General features: G+C 59.9%; 1 protein-coding gene across 1 annotated transcript in view; it reads right to left on the bottom strand.

The window, feature by feature from the left end:
• Nucleotides 1–10,774, bottom strand: part of PDE10A (phosphodiesterase 10A) — a 335,996-nt gene extending 325,222 nt beyond the window's left edge. The window contains exon 1 of the mRNA XM_053668737.1: nucleotides 10,232–10,774. The gene's annotated coding sequence lies outside the window, so the exon portion shown is untranslated. The remainder of the gene's footprint in view (nucleotides 1–10,231) is intronic.
• Nucleotides 10,775–13,370: the final 2,596 nt, after the last annotated feature.

The following is a 13,370-nucleotide window of genomic DNA, read 5'->3' as shown; positions in this document are numbered from 1 at the left end:
AGTCACTCCCCCAGCACGTTCGAATAAAGACTGTGAATGAGCCGTGACAAGACTGAGCGTACACATCATGTGAGAAAGGACAGGGCACCTGGCATTCCATCAGGGGAGGCGGGACGTCTGGTCCCCCGCTGGGTGGACTGGCTGCTGGAACTCCCGCACTCGAGTTACTGGCAGGAAGGCTCTGAGCGCTGGCCTGGCCGGGGGACCCCAGGACATGGCTCAGGGCTCAGCCCCAAGGGCAGCGGCGTGGTGACTCAGCTGGGACCGAGGCCGTGAGCTGCCCGGTGACCACAGACCTCCACTTCCCATCAGTGGGGGCGGAGCGTTATCCGGGACAATCCCCCATCCGGAGAACTGGGCTGTAATTTATTTAAATAAATCAACTACTAGATTTATTTCTTCTTTTCACCACAAGGCCATGACGATTCTGGCCTTGTGGGCTCCCACGGGCATCGAGGGGTCTGTAAACCAGGGGTCTCACTACTTGTTCACAACAGGGCCGAATACGCCCACGAGTCACTAAACGACGCCGCTGCCCCCTTCTGTCCTCTGTCCTCAGCTTTCCCCTCCCCCCTCGGGTCTGCTCCCTCCCCTCCCACCCTCTAGTCCACTCTCTGCATCCTTCCCCTCACCTCCCCCCCCCATCCCATTCAGGGTTTGGAAGTGTGGTTAGGACTCACTGAAAAATAGACTTTGTGACTCACGGATCAGCTGCTACCCACAATCTGACACCATTCCAAACACCGTGGAATCGAGGTGCCGGAGAACCCCTCCAAAGAAAGTTCATTGAAGTTGGTTGAAGAGGACAAAGTAATGTGTTACATACGTTAACAAAACCTTACAGCCTTTAAAAAAAAAAAGCATTCTGAAGAAACATCCAACATTCGGTTCTTGGCAGTGGAAGGCTGCAAGGTGGCTACTGGACAGGTAGCGGATCCGGCATCACGGCCGGGATCACCCCCCAAGGAGAGATGTTTGCTCCAAACGAGTGTGCATCGGCGGGGCCACGCTAGTGTTCGTTCACGACCATGGGGCCCGGTCACAACTCAGGCTCTCGGCTGCCCGCACGACCCCTCCTCCACAGCCTGACGGAACTCCCGACCAGAACCGCAGCGTCCTGGCCAGTGAGCCAGCCACCCCGCGAACCAGCCACCGAAGCCAACATTTCTTTACCCTTATTCTCTCTCGTCTCCCAAACACCACTAGAATCTGCCTATTTAATTATTAAATAATTCTTAAATAATGCTATGCGTGTGGATGGTGATTTTAAACTTGCTCTCCCGCCCCGTACGTAGGCCGGCGCCGGTAACTAGTTCGGGGTCGTTACGGCAAACGCGTGGCGTTCTGCTCCTCCGGGAGTCTCCTCTTCTCCATCATTTTTTGACAAGTGGCGACTTACTGCTCTCGGATGGCAAGAGTGCGTATGAAATGAGCCCTTCTAGGCTCTTCCCGGCGGTGGGAGAGGGAGGACCCGAAGCGCCGAGCTGACCTCCTGCACGGGGAGTGTGTGGGTGCCCGGGAGGCCACCCCGAGCTCCTTGGAAGGCAAGGGACCCCGGGAGCTGCCCAAGGAGGAGGCAGATTCGGAAGGGCCTTCGAGGACACGGAAGGAAGGTTCCGCAAAGACAGGCCGGCCCCGGGACGGGGGGGCTCTGGGGAGGGGAAATCCCATAAGCATCTTCCGCAGGAAGCGGCGTGTACCTGAGGGGTCTGGAACGGGCTGGGGGGAGTGGGGGCAGGGTGGACACAGTAAGGCTTTCCATTTCTGTCACTGCTTCTGCTGACCGAGGCCTGGCTCAGCCGTCCCCTCCCCGAGAGCCCCTTTGGGGCCACTGTGTGGTGGACCTTCATGCCGCGAGGAAGAAGAGGGTGGCTGTGCCTCATTTCACCAGAGAGTGGGCGAGGTTCCTTGTGGGAGGAGGAGCTGTGTTGGGGCTGCCAGACTCGGGGAGACCCTCGGGGACGGAGCAGGCGGCCTTGTGCTTGGCGCACAGTCCGGTGGGCTAGTTTCCTCTAGAAACAGACCCTTCCCAGCCTGCAAGGAGGAGGGACTCTGTCAGGGGTCCTCGGGCCCGGCCAGCAGGCAAAGGGCTTTTTTTCTCTCTGCTCCAAGGTCCTGGGGCTCTGACCCAGAGCCACGGTTCACCTTGTCGCCGGGGAGGGAGGGGCTGTGCCCCTGGTTGCGGGTCCCGAGGCTCCATCCTGGCCTCACTTCCAAGCCCTGCCCCAGGGGACGTCCACACACTTCCCTCTGTGTAGATTCCTCCTCTTCGGATTGTCCCCCTTGACTGACACCAGCCAGAAGCAGGGAGAGCTGGCCAAGCACACGGAGTCTGTCCAGGTGGGACTCTTGGGGGAGCCACCCTGGCCTTGGTCTGTCAAACCCTCTGTGCCGCCTAGGTCTGCAAGGAGCGCGGGTGACAGGGAGCTGGATCACCTGCCCACGTGTCCATTCAACAACTGTACATACAGAGCATTTAAAATCTGTCAGGCCTCATGCTAACAACCGCTACAGGTGCACTGGGGGTAGCTAAGAGGCTTCCGCCCTTACCAGGACTGCACTCCCGAGGGCAGAGGCAGGCGACAGAGAAGCACATCCGCAGAAAAGAAAACGCCCGCTAGCACGTCACCCCCAGAGTTAAAGCCCATCCGCAGCCACCCGAGGCAGGGCTGCTCGCACCGCATGGCAGGGCCCGGCGGGCCTGCCGTGCACTCACTCGGAAGACAGTCGGCGAGCCACGCAGGACGCGTGAACACTTGGCAGCGCTGGGCTTCTCTTCTCCCACAGAGTCCGCCTTCCTTCCAGGCATGTGGGGACCCTGCTGCTCACCTGCTCCCCACGCTGCCCTCGCCGCCTTTGAGCATCTCTGGAACTGGGACCGAGTCAGAGCCCCGCCTGCGATCCATTTGCATTGCACGAGAGACACTCAAACACCTGTGAGCTCAGAGTCGGACAGTCAGATGGGGGACATGAAGACTGGGGGGAGTGGGCAAGGAAACAGCAGGAATACGGAGCGGAGGGGGCCAGGCTGGACAGACACGTTATCCGTGGGCACTTGACTCTTCCTGCGTGTTACAACACGTCACTCTTTCGAGTGGACTTGGGACACTCACGAGGCAGCTGGGAGACGCCGTGCTCCCTCCGCCACTGTCAGTTCCACAGTCGGTTACTGTCTCTGTCCACAGGACGTGTGCCTGACTGGGACCCCACCCCGGAGCTCTGACCCCGGTCACTACAATCCACCAGGGCTCAGAGAAGTGAGGGTGGCCACCACCAACGCCTTGCCGCCTTTCATTACATGTCAAGCTGCAGGTGACATCGTGCACAAAGCAGGACATTAGGCTGTGACTGCAGAGTGTCCGTTAGCTTGAATTCGGGGGGCACACGGCACCACTGGTGCCAGGTCAGGGCTGCGCTAGCCCTCGAGGTCAGGAGGCCTGCCCCGAATGACACAGTCCTACGGCCTGGAAACACCCAGAGTCCCCTCCGCATTCCTAAGCTCGCTCCAGGACCGTGGTCCTCGCGGGCTCACCTGTGTCTAGCTGCTGTTTCCACACCGGCTCACTCGGGGCTGCAGCGCCAGCACCCAGGTGTGAGTCCCAGAACCCCCACCGGTTTTCACCTCCCAATGGAATGAGGAAGAATCTGTCAGAATGACCACAGAACTGGAGGGACACGGAGGGGGACAGCCTGCCCTCACACCAATGGACGCGCGGCCACCCACCCACCCTGGGCCAGAAGGTTCCCTCTCCACGGCCCCTCACACCCTCTTTTCTTCCCACTCGGTGACGTTCTCTTTGGCTGGAGCAACCACCCGCCACACCCAGACCCCGGGAAGACAGCCGCCCTCGTGGGAGACCTTCTCCTGCCCGGGTCAGGCTGACTGACACCCATCACCCACGGGCGAGGGCGGCGTGAAGCCACAGCTGCCCCTACCCCTACCCCGTCAGCCCAGGCGAGGCAGGTGGCTGTCGTTTTGCCTATCTTGAGGTAGAAAAATAAAAAGAAATAGAAATGAGAAACCTCCACCGTGCTCAAGGATGGTTTGGGAAAGAGGGCAGAGCCCTGGCCCGGCTGGCGTGGCCCCTCCGGACGTGGAGGCGGGGCCGTCCGAGGCAGGGGTCCCTGCCGCAGAGACGCTGTCCCCAGGCGGACCTCAAGGGACCCGCCTCACGAGCAAACTGCACTTCGGGAGTTGCACCTTCCTCCTTCCCACACCTCCTTCTTCAGGGTCCATGAAGCGCGCACAGCACGCTGCTCAAATCAGTACGAATCACATGCGCACCCACGGTGGAGAGGCACGACGGACCTTGTGAACCAAAACCACGCACGGACTTTTACTAACAAGAATGAGACCCGGTGCACTTACCCAGGCCCGACACCCGGGCTGTGGGAGTGGGGGGGGGGCGTCAGGGGCGCTTCTCAGAAACAGGGGGCTTATGATTGTCTGACGTATTTGCAGAAAATCGAACTCCTTCCCTGATGGGCTCCAGTGGCTCAGAAGTGAGACAGGAGTCCAAACATGGTGTGTGGGGTTTGTCTTTAGAACAAGCGAGTGTCCGTGGCCACCAGAAGACCAATGCGGGGTTTTACAGGCAGTTCTGTTTGCAGTGGTCCCCAAAGAGAAACAGCCCAGACGCCCATCAGCACCAAAGGACAAGTAACCCGTGGGACGTCGCCGCAGCCCTACACAGCACTGAGAGCAACGCAGGTCTGCACCCACACAGGCGAACCCACAGACACGACCTCGGAGAAAAGAGCCCAGACCCAGGAGCACGTGCTGCTCAGGTCCACGGACACGAGTCCAAAAGCAGGCAAAGCTACGGAACAGCCCCCGAGGCTGGAGGAGTGAGTGGCGGTGACCTCTGGGAAGAGGCTTCATCGGGGCGGACCACCAGAAATGCCCTGCCACCCCGGTGACTGGGTGTGGGTGCCAGTCGACACCCGTTACACCGTCTACCTATGACGTCCCCGTGCTGTCTGCCTGAGAAGGTGAACTTCCCGGAAACCAGTTAAAGAGAAAAATATTGGCCCATAGGCAAAATCCAAATTTATACAGTTAGGAGTCGACTCTCACTGCAGACTTCCGTGCTCACCACTTTATATTTTTAGGCTGAGATTTTGCCCTGGCAGAGCACAGCATTTCCAGAATTCGCCCCTACTTCTTCCGGTGGGAAACCTTGGCAGATGCCACCGTAACCAGCTGATCGAGCTCGCCATCCCTAACGGTGGGATCAGCTGACGTTCCGTGCCTTCTGATGGGACCTGTTGAGAGGACACAGTGTCACCCAGGTGACATGCCGGCCCAAAATGTTCAACCTGGATCCAATCTTTAGGGAATATCCCATGAGTCTAAATCGGGAACTTCCGAATGTAATAATACACAGTTGACATCCTTTTACATCCAAAAGTCATCCTACAAAGAAACGAGAGCCAAAACGAAAAGACGGAAATGACGGAGAACCACTGGGCTGAGTGGGGAGGAGGCGGAGAAGCTGGACGTCGGAGGACCTCCAAGGGCCAGGAGGACAGGTTTCTCCCCAGCGGGACGGTGGGCGAACAGGGTTTAAGGCTATTTCCGGTGCAGAGAAACTAGCAAAATAGCTTGTGATGAAACCAAAGCTTCTAAGTAAATAATAATCCCCTCGATCTGGTTTCAGATCAATAACTATAATTATTCAGTGTTTTCACCACACACTGTTCCCACAATGCCTTCCACATACCCATCACGTTCACGGCTAACTCCACACAGCGATGTGACCATTTCTAGGTTCAAGGCCACCAAGGAAAGGAGAAGCAAAGCAAAGCGAAGTCTGTCCGGCATTGTCCACATTTCCACACTGGATTTCCCTAAGTTGTAAGGACAACAGCCTACAAGTTGAACATTTTATGCAAATATCTCCCATCAGGTCGGTTCTGAACCCGTGTGGGACACGGAGCGCACCACAGGGTGACACTCGGACCACAACTTTGCACACACACACCCACATCCAACAGTGTCAAAGCACCTCCCAGGAGCTGTTCGGTCGAAGGCAGGACCACCTGCTTCACAGCCCTCCCCCGAACTACAAGAAACGGGGTGGAGCCGCCAAGGTCAGAGCCCCAGGCCACGCACCTGTGTCCACCAGGAGCCCTTTGGGATCTTACCTCCACGCCCACAAGGAACCTCCAGAAAGAAACTGCTAACAAAACAGGAGCCATCGCAACACCATAACCCAGAAATGTCCACACGGCACCGGACGTGGACGCCTCCCAGCTGCGACAGGGGGCGGCAGGCGCCCTGGCGTAGACCAGCCCTGGGTGAGGGCAGAAACACGACAATGCGTTTTTGTTCCTCCACCTGGAGCTCCCACCACACTCTCTCCAGGGGGCCTGCAAGCCTAGCAGCCGCTGAAAACATAGGGTCAAGCCAACCTGCTGATAGATGGTCTCAAAATCCATGGCTGCCATTAAAAGTTAATTTCCAATTGCCTTAATTTAATACATGCTATAATGTACTTTCAGTGGTTGAAATGGACAAACGCAGCGGCCTTCCAAGTTTTTGGGATGTGAAAGAAGCCCCGTGGGATAGTCAAGGGCAGCAGCCGGACCGACGGGGACCCTCGTCTCTCTTCCTCGGGTGCACGTCATCAGACTCGGCGGGGGGACCCAAAGGAGAACCAGTGACAGTGCTGCTGGGCTGAGAGGCGGAGGAGACCCCTTCCTGAGCTGTGTGCCGGGGCCCTTCCACGGCTCTGTGTGCCCACCCAGCCACCCGCCCCTCAGACGCAGGTTCCCCTGGACCTCTGCGTCTCCCAGGGTCCGAGCGGGCACAGTAGGACGTCCCTCCGGACACATGCCTGCACCCCTGCCAGTACATGCCAGGGACACGGAGAAACATGCTTCCCGCCGTTCCCAGAGAAACGCAGACCCAATGACGTGGCAGGTGGGTGTTCGCACGCCTGATGGGTTCCCAGGTGCACATTCCCGGTGATCACTGACTACCGTGTTAACTCACCAAATACAAAGATGCAGTAAGATCATTAGACGTTTTTAAGCTCTGAAACAAAACTGATTGGTACAAGTCACTTCAACATGATGTAATCTCCGAAAAGTTGTGGGTGCAGGCACTGGCCTGTCAAATATTCCCGGCTGGGCCCCGTCACAAGAGTGACCGTGGGGATAATTAGCTACTGTTAGGACAGGGTCCCCCGATATAACTTTTTTAATTCAACTGCCACACGTTTTCACCAAAAGAAGGACAAGAAATGTTTGTTAAAATACAGTTTTTAACACCAGCAAACACACATTCATTAATGATTAAAATGGCATAAATGTCCCCAGGTTTTCCTTTACCATGACAATGATGTCACTCCCATAGACAGCACTAGCTGCTAAACCAAAAGAACAGGGTCAGGACCTCAAGCGTAACCCTCAGGTCAAAGCCAAAGGCTGAGCATAGAGCTGAAGGCTTTGTCAGACGCTCGCGGCGATACCCAACTACTCCACTATTCTTCCCAAAGGTGGAAAAATACCCACCATGCAGATAAAGCCATTTGCAACACTTGGATTTCTTACCAAATGCCAATTTCCTGGTGAAATTCATTGAAGAAATGCACCGACCGCGGCTCCGAGACCAGAGCCAGCAGACAGTCCGGCCCCAGGGAGGTCACTGCCATGCAAGCCCTTCGGGGGTAAGCAGGCTGCTGGCCCTCCCCTGCTTCTCGGAAACCCAGGCTGACTGTCCAGGGATGGCCCGGCCAGACCCCCGCTGTGACAGGCACACGCCCCCCGGGGGTTCCGAGTGGACACAGAGACCCCTGCTGTCCGTTCAGCAGTCAGGGACCCGGGTGACTTCGTGTTTCCTATGACGTCAGAGCAGAAGGGCCATGGACTCCATCTTGGAGACACACGCCCGTGGCCCTGGGGCTCTGCTCTCATCTGGTGCCTGCTGCCAACCCCCCCCCAGAGACCTCCAGGCTCAGCTCTGCCAAGGGGGCACTCGGGCCAAACAGCTCCCCCACCTACAGGGGTCCGACAAGCCCCACACCTCCTCCCACCTCCTGGCCCAGCTGAACCCACAGCACCGCACTTGAACCGCCTCATTTCGCCTTTGCAGTTCAGCCACGGCCCGGAAAGCATGCCTGGTCCATGTGGGCCTGCTTTTGACCAAATTCAGAATGTTTTCAGCAAAATAAAAGGTGTCTGCTCTGGCTTCTAGGCTGTGGGAGTCGGACAGCCAGGCAAGACTTCTCTTTCCACAGGGAATTTTCCATCTTCTCTCTGTCACTGGGATTGTTCTAGGCCAAGCAGGGCCCACAGCCTCCCCTCAGCCCTGCCTGGTCCCAGCACGTCCCCACGGCCCAGACCTGGCCGCCAACTCCAGGGCCCTGCACCCAGGGCAGCCGTCAACATGACGCAGCCCCGAGCATCTCTGGGCTGGAGGAGCTGGGGGAGGCAGCGCCCTCCCTGCCGTCCCTCACGGCTCACAAACACCAGGGGGGCAGCTCCGGCACCCACCCTCCCGACACAGGTGTCCTGCCTGCTGACGTGGGTCCAGGCTCTGCCTCCGAAGGACAGCTTGTCACCCCAGTGCACAGGACAGCCAGGCAGGCAGAGGGGAGGCCGGCTCGGCAGCCCCGTGCCCACCTCCTGGCCTCCTCAGCCTCCCCTCCACCCCTCCACCCTCCCTTCCTCCCCACCGCCCTGCAAGTGCACCCAAATTGGGGCCTCCGGCATCAGCCTCATCAGCTCGCTCCCGCCCCACCCCCAGTTTCCTGAAAACACATGTAAAAATCCCATCTGTGGGGAGAAAAGTCTACCCAAGTTGCCTTGACATGGGGAGCTGTGACGAAGGCGGGCTGGAGAATTCCTGCGGAGGATCTCAACTCCCGAAGGCTCCCCTGCCCTCATCTCCTCCTCCTCCCCTCCCCCTACCTTGCTCCTGGCTGCTGCGGCCCCCGGACCAGGCAGGGGGCTCCTCCTCCGGGAGCGGGGATTCTCCGCCACCTCCTCCACCCTCCAGGGCTTTGCGTTTCTTCGACATCTCTGCCCAGGGCTGGGGCTTGGGGGTTTCTCTCCCCACCCCCAGCCCTGCCCCCTCGCAGAGGAGAGCGAAGGTGGGGTTAGAGGGAGGGGGGAGACGGGGAGAGGGGTAGGGAGGAGGGGCCGGGAGGGTGATGAATGGAAAGGGGTTGCTGCTTAGAGAGGGGAAGGCACTTGGAAGAGGCAGGCAGGCTGCGGGAGGCAGGCCGGCGGGCGGCGCAGGGATCCCACATCAGTTCATCAGAGCCTCCGTCTAGGGGCTGCTCGCCGCGCTCTCCCTCCCTCCCTCTCGCTCCTTCCTCCTTCCTCTTTCCTCTTTTTCTTTCCACGGGAAGGGTGAGCCGAGGCTGGAAGGAGAAGCGAAAGCCCGAGAGGAGAAGCTGCTTGGGCCCTCGGCTGATGTGCTTCGGGTTTGAGAGGGGGTGGGGCGGAGGTGGTCCGTGTCAGGACCCCTGGCCCTGTCTGCTGAGGGAGGAGTCGGGGCCTGGGCTGGGGGCCCGTGTCTGTGGTGTTTGGGGAAGGTGTTCAGTAATTGCAATGAAAATTGGGGAGAATGAAGAAAATAAAATGCTGCAAAACGCAAGAGAGCGATGCCTCCAGGTGCTAGGGACACTGGACCTGCTCCTCCCCTATGACATCACAGGGGCTTTTGCCAAAGGTGCTGGGGAGGTGGAGGTGGGGGGACCGGAGGAGGGCAGGAGCAGAGGTGAGGGGTGGGGAAAGGAGGAGAGATCTTCTCCCATTCGGGGTCAGGGAATGGGAGGGGGGCCCTGGGCGGGGGAGCCAGGAAGGCGCTGGGTGCACCAGCCCTTCTCTCCGCTGCCTCAAGGGGCACCTGCCGGTCTAGCGTCACCGTGGCCGTGGCTGCGGACTGCAGCTGGAGGACGGGGCACGGGAGGGCGCCTGCAGGGACCCTGGAGCTGAAAACTTGGTGTGAGCAGTGGCCTGGTGGCGACCGCGGGGGCGCTGGGGTTGGCGCGGTGTCTCTCACCCCCTCGGCTACCCCGTGTTTTCACACTCAGGTTCCTTCTTTCTCACGTCCACTCGCTACCCCTCCTCCAGAACACAGACACACACGCATGTTCTTACTGCCAAAAAGGTTGGAAGGTGATGATGGGAAGTTTTTAAAAAGTAGGATAAAGGTTGGCACTAAGTTTTTCTGGACTCTCAAGGGTTAAATAACAGGTAAAAGGAACTAACAACTTACCGCCAAAGTCTGCTGATGCGCACGTCTGCTCCCTCCCGTTTCATTCAAGTTCAGACGTTTAAAAGAGAGAGAGGGGGCGGAAAGGCCACCCGCCGGGGAGCACAGTGGGCCCGGGGCTCCGTTGAGAACTGCGCCAAACAAGTTGCCAAGTGAGGCTGGTGACCCAAGTCCGGGACCTCCCCGGGAACGCTCCCTTCCGCTCGCTCAGCAGGCATAATCCAAAGGCTGCGGGTCCTGTGGGGTACGCGCCGCTCTTCTCGGAAAAGGGGGGCACCACTCGGAACGGCCGGCGGCATGGCCGGCTCCCTCCTTTCCGTCTGGGGGTCTCCAGGACGTTCGCGCTGCGCACTCTGGGCGCCCACGGAGACCGGTCCGTTTCAGCTCGTCCTCCCTGCGGCCGCAACTTTGGACCCGAACACCGATTGAACAGGAGTGCGAGTGTGCACGCGTGTGTGTGCTTGTGCGCGCGCGGGCGTGTGCGCGCGTGCCAGGCTGTGTGCCAGGCTGCGTGCCCGCGCGCACCGGGCATCGGGTGCTCTCAGGAAAGACTCTCCTTGGCTGCCTGAACTTGGAGAGTTTTCCTTTAAGCCGGAGCTGCTGCCCGGACACCCCCCGCGTCCAACAGGAGGCGATGACGTCTGTAGCCTCGTTGCCAGACAGTCCCCGGGCTGCGGCTGCCGTTCACTGACAGGAGCCGGCGCTCCGACGTCAGCAGCCGGACCTTTGGCAAGGCTGCTCCCGCGGAGACGGCTTCCACCCCCGCACCTGCCAGCCCCCGGGGGAGGGGGGTAATGAAATCAAAGGCCCTGGGAGGGGGCCCGAGCGGCGCTGACGCGGGGGTGGGGGTGGGGTCCGATCTGCCCTCTTTGTCCTGGAGCTCGGGAGTATATAAATAGTGCTGTCTCCAGCCAGACTCTCACGCGCCCCCCCCCCGCCGCGCGCCCCCGCAGGGCCCCCGCGACAGGCCCTGTCACTTGCTGTCGGCCTCGCTCCTCCGGGAGGGAGGCAGGGAGGGGGCGGGGAAGCAGGGAGTGGACAGACGCTGTGAACCTCCTCCCATTCATAGATTCAGCTGGAGCCTTGAGGCTACCGCCCGGCCCCGGAGTCGCTGTGAATGGATGGGTGCCCGCGCGCCGGGACCACCTGGTCCCCGGGGATTCCGCCCGCCCAGGGGGCGCTCCTCCTACGCGAGGACACTCTCCCTCGCCTCCGCGCGAGTGTCAGGACCCCAAATGACCATCCTTAGGAAAAGAGAGGCCTGGTTTCTCCTGCCCTTCCAACCCCAGGGTCTCTTCTGGCCCCACGACGCTAGAAAGCAAAAGGGAGCCTGCAGCTGCGCCCAGCCCCCGCGCGGGAGAGCCGGTGCGGACTGGACCAGGGCCTGTCTCCGCCTGGATGGGAGCAACAGCTAGGGGAGCAGCCACGTGTCACACGGCAGTGAAGGGGCCCGGGGCGCCTCTCCCCCTGTGCACTGCTGGCGGCCCAAGCCTGCAAGCCCTCCGCTCCTGAAACCCCCACAGGGGCACAGCGCCTGGGAGAGGGTGTCATATGGGAGGGGGGCACCGGGATTAGTGGTCCGGACCATGGGCACTGGATCGATGCCAGTAGGCCAGACCCTGGGTGGGACCCAGAGCCACCAGCGGGGCGTTGTGGCTGCTTCTGGCCCAAGACCCCAGAGGGTTAAGCTCGGTGGCTCCCTACAGACCTCGGGACTCACCCAAGGTCTCCCATGGGACGCAAGACCCAAATGCGTGTGGCTGAGGTGAACCTGAAGTGAACCTGAGCGCCTTTGCTGGGTCTGGCTGGTGGCAGCCGCCCAGGAGTGTCATGAAACAGGCCACTGAGCCCTCCAGCGCAACGTGGGAAGCACCCCTGAAAGGCCCCCCTTCCACGCGGGCACTGGCCCCCGCTCCCCTGGCTGCTGGAGGAAGTGGCTTCGCGATTCCCTTCCCACGCACGGTCCCCACTGGTCTGCGGGGCCCTTCCACTCACTCACGGGGAAGAAGGAAGGAAACGCTCCTGACCCACCTGCTCCCGGCCCCCCAGCCCGGGTCTCTCCTCCCACTGACAACGCACGGCACCTGCACTCGCCCCGGAATCCGTCACAGGTTTCCTTCCTCTCCTTGGCCCTTGAACCCACTCCACGGAGACGTCTTAAGACTTCTGTCTAAGCTGCTCTGCAGTGTCCCACTGTCACCCAAGTCCCAGTCAGCCCGCACTGCTCAGTCCCCTGGCGGTTGTGAGCCCTCACCTGTCGAGAGTTACCAGCAGCCTTGGGCCGAGATTGAGGTACCCTCCTCCTGTGAACTTGGCCTTCAAGACACCACCTCACCCACGGCCTTCCCTTTGGTCATGAGTGTCGAGTCCACATCTCCCCGGCTTCTGGGTGTCGGTGCCCCGTGCGCCCCCCTACCCCCCATCTTCTCTCCCACCTGCTCCCGGGGCAGTCTCCGTCAGCCCCCTGACTGAAGTCCCATCTGAACCCTGGAGACTTTGGCACGTGTGTGCTTCCTCAGACCTCTCCCCTGACCCTGGACTCACATCCCCGACCCGCACCTCCACCTGGGTGTGCAGAGGCATCAGGAACTCAACGGGCGCCTTTCTTAGTACATTTCGTGGGGCGGCGTTGCTCTATCAGACCAGAGAGGTTCCAAGTTTCTGTGACACACCATCTGTACTTTTATTGGGTGCCCACCACCCCAAGTCCAATCTTCTGTGGCCACTCATTTGGCCCCTTTACTATCCCACTCCCTCTGGTCACCACCACATTGTCATCTGTGTCACAAACAGAAAAAAACAGTCGACTGTCTTCGTGACATCCCCCTGACCCTAAACCTGCTCTTCCCTGAGTTTTCCCACCTCAGTAAGTGAACCGTCCATCCTGTCCGTTGCCCTTTGGCCAAAACCTTGGAGGACCGTCAATCCCTCTTTTTTTCATCTTCATATTCCACCTCTCAGCAAACCCTGTCCCCTCTGCCTTTGAATGTGGCCAAGCTTCCCTCCCCCAGGCCCTTCCTCAACTGCCTGCCCTTGGGGGTGAAGGGGCCAGAGCTGACTGGGTCCTCAGAGTGCCACGCTCCTCTCCGCTGGTCCTGTTTATGCCATTTGTGTCCCCTCTCATCAAGCAAGTAAATATTCC

This window comes from Artibeus jamaicensis, unplaced genomic scaffold (assembly GCF_021234435.1).
Source record: "Artibeus jamaicensis isolate MK-2021 breed Jamaican fruit bat unplaced genomic scaffold, CSHL_Jam_final contig_497, whole genome shotgun sequence".
Classification (NCBI taxonomy): Eukaryota; Metazoa; Chordata; class Mammalia; order Chiroptera; family Phyllostomidae; genus Artibeus; species Artibeus jamaicensis.
This window is presented reverse-complemented; position numbering and strand designations above follow the sequence as displayed.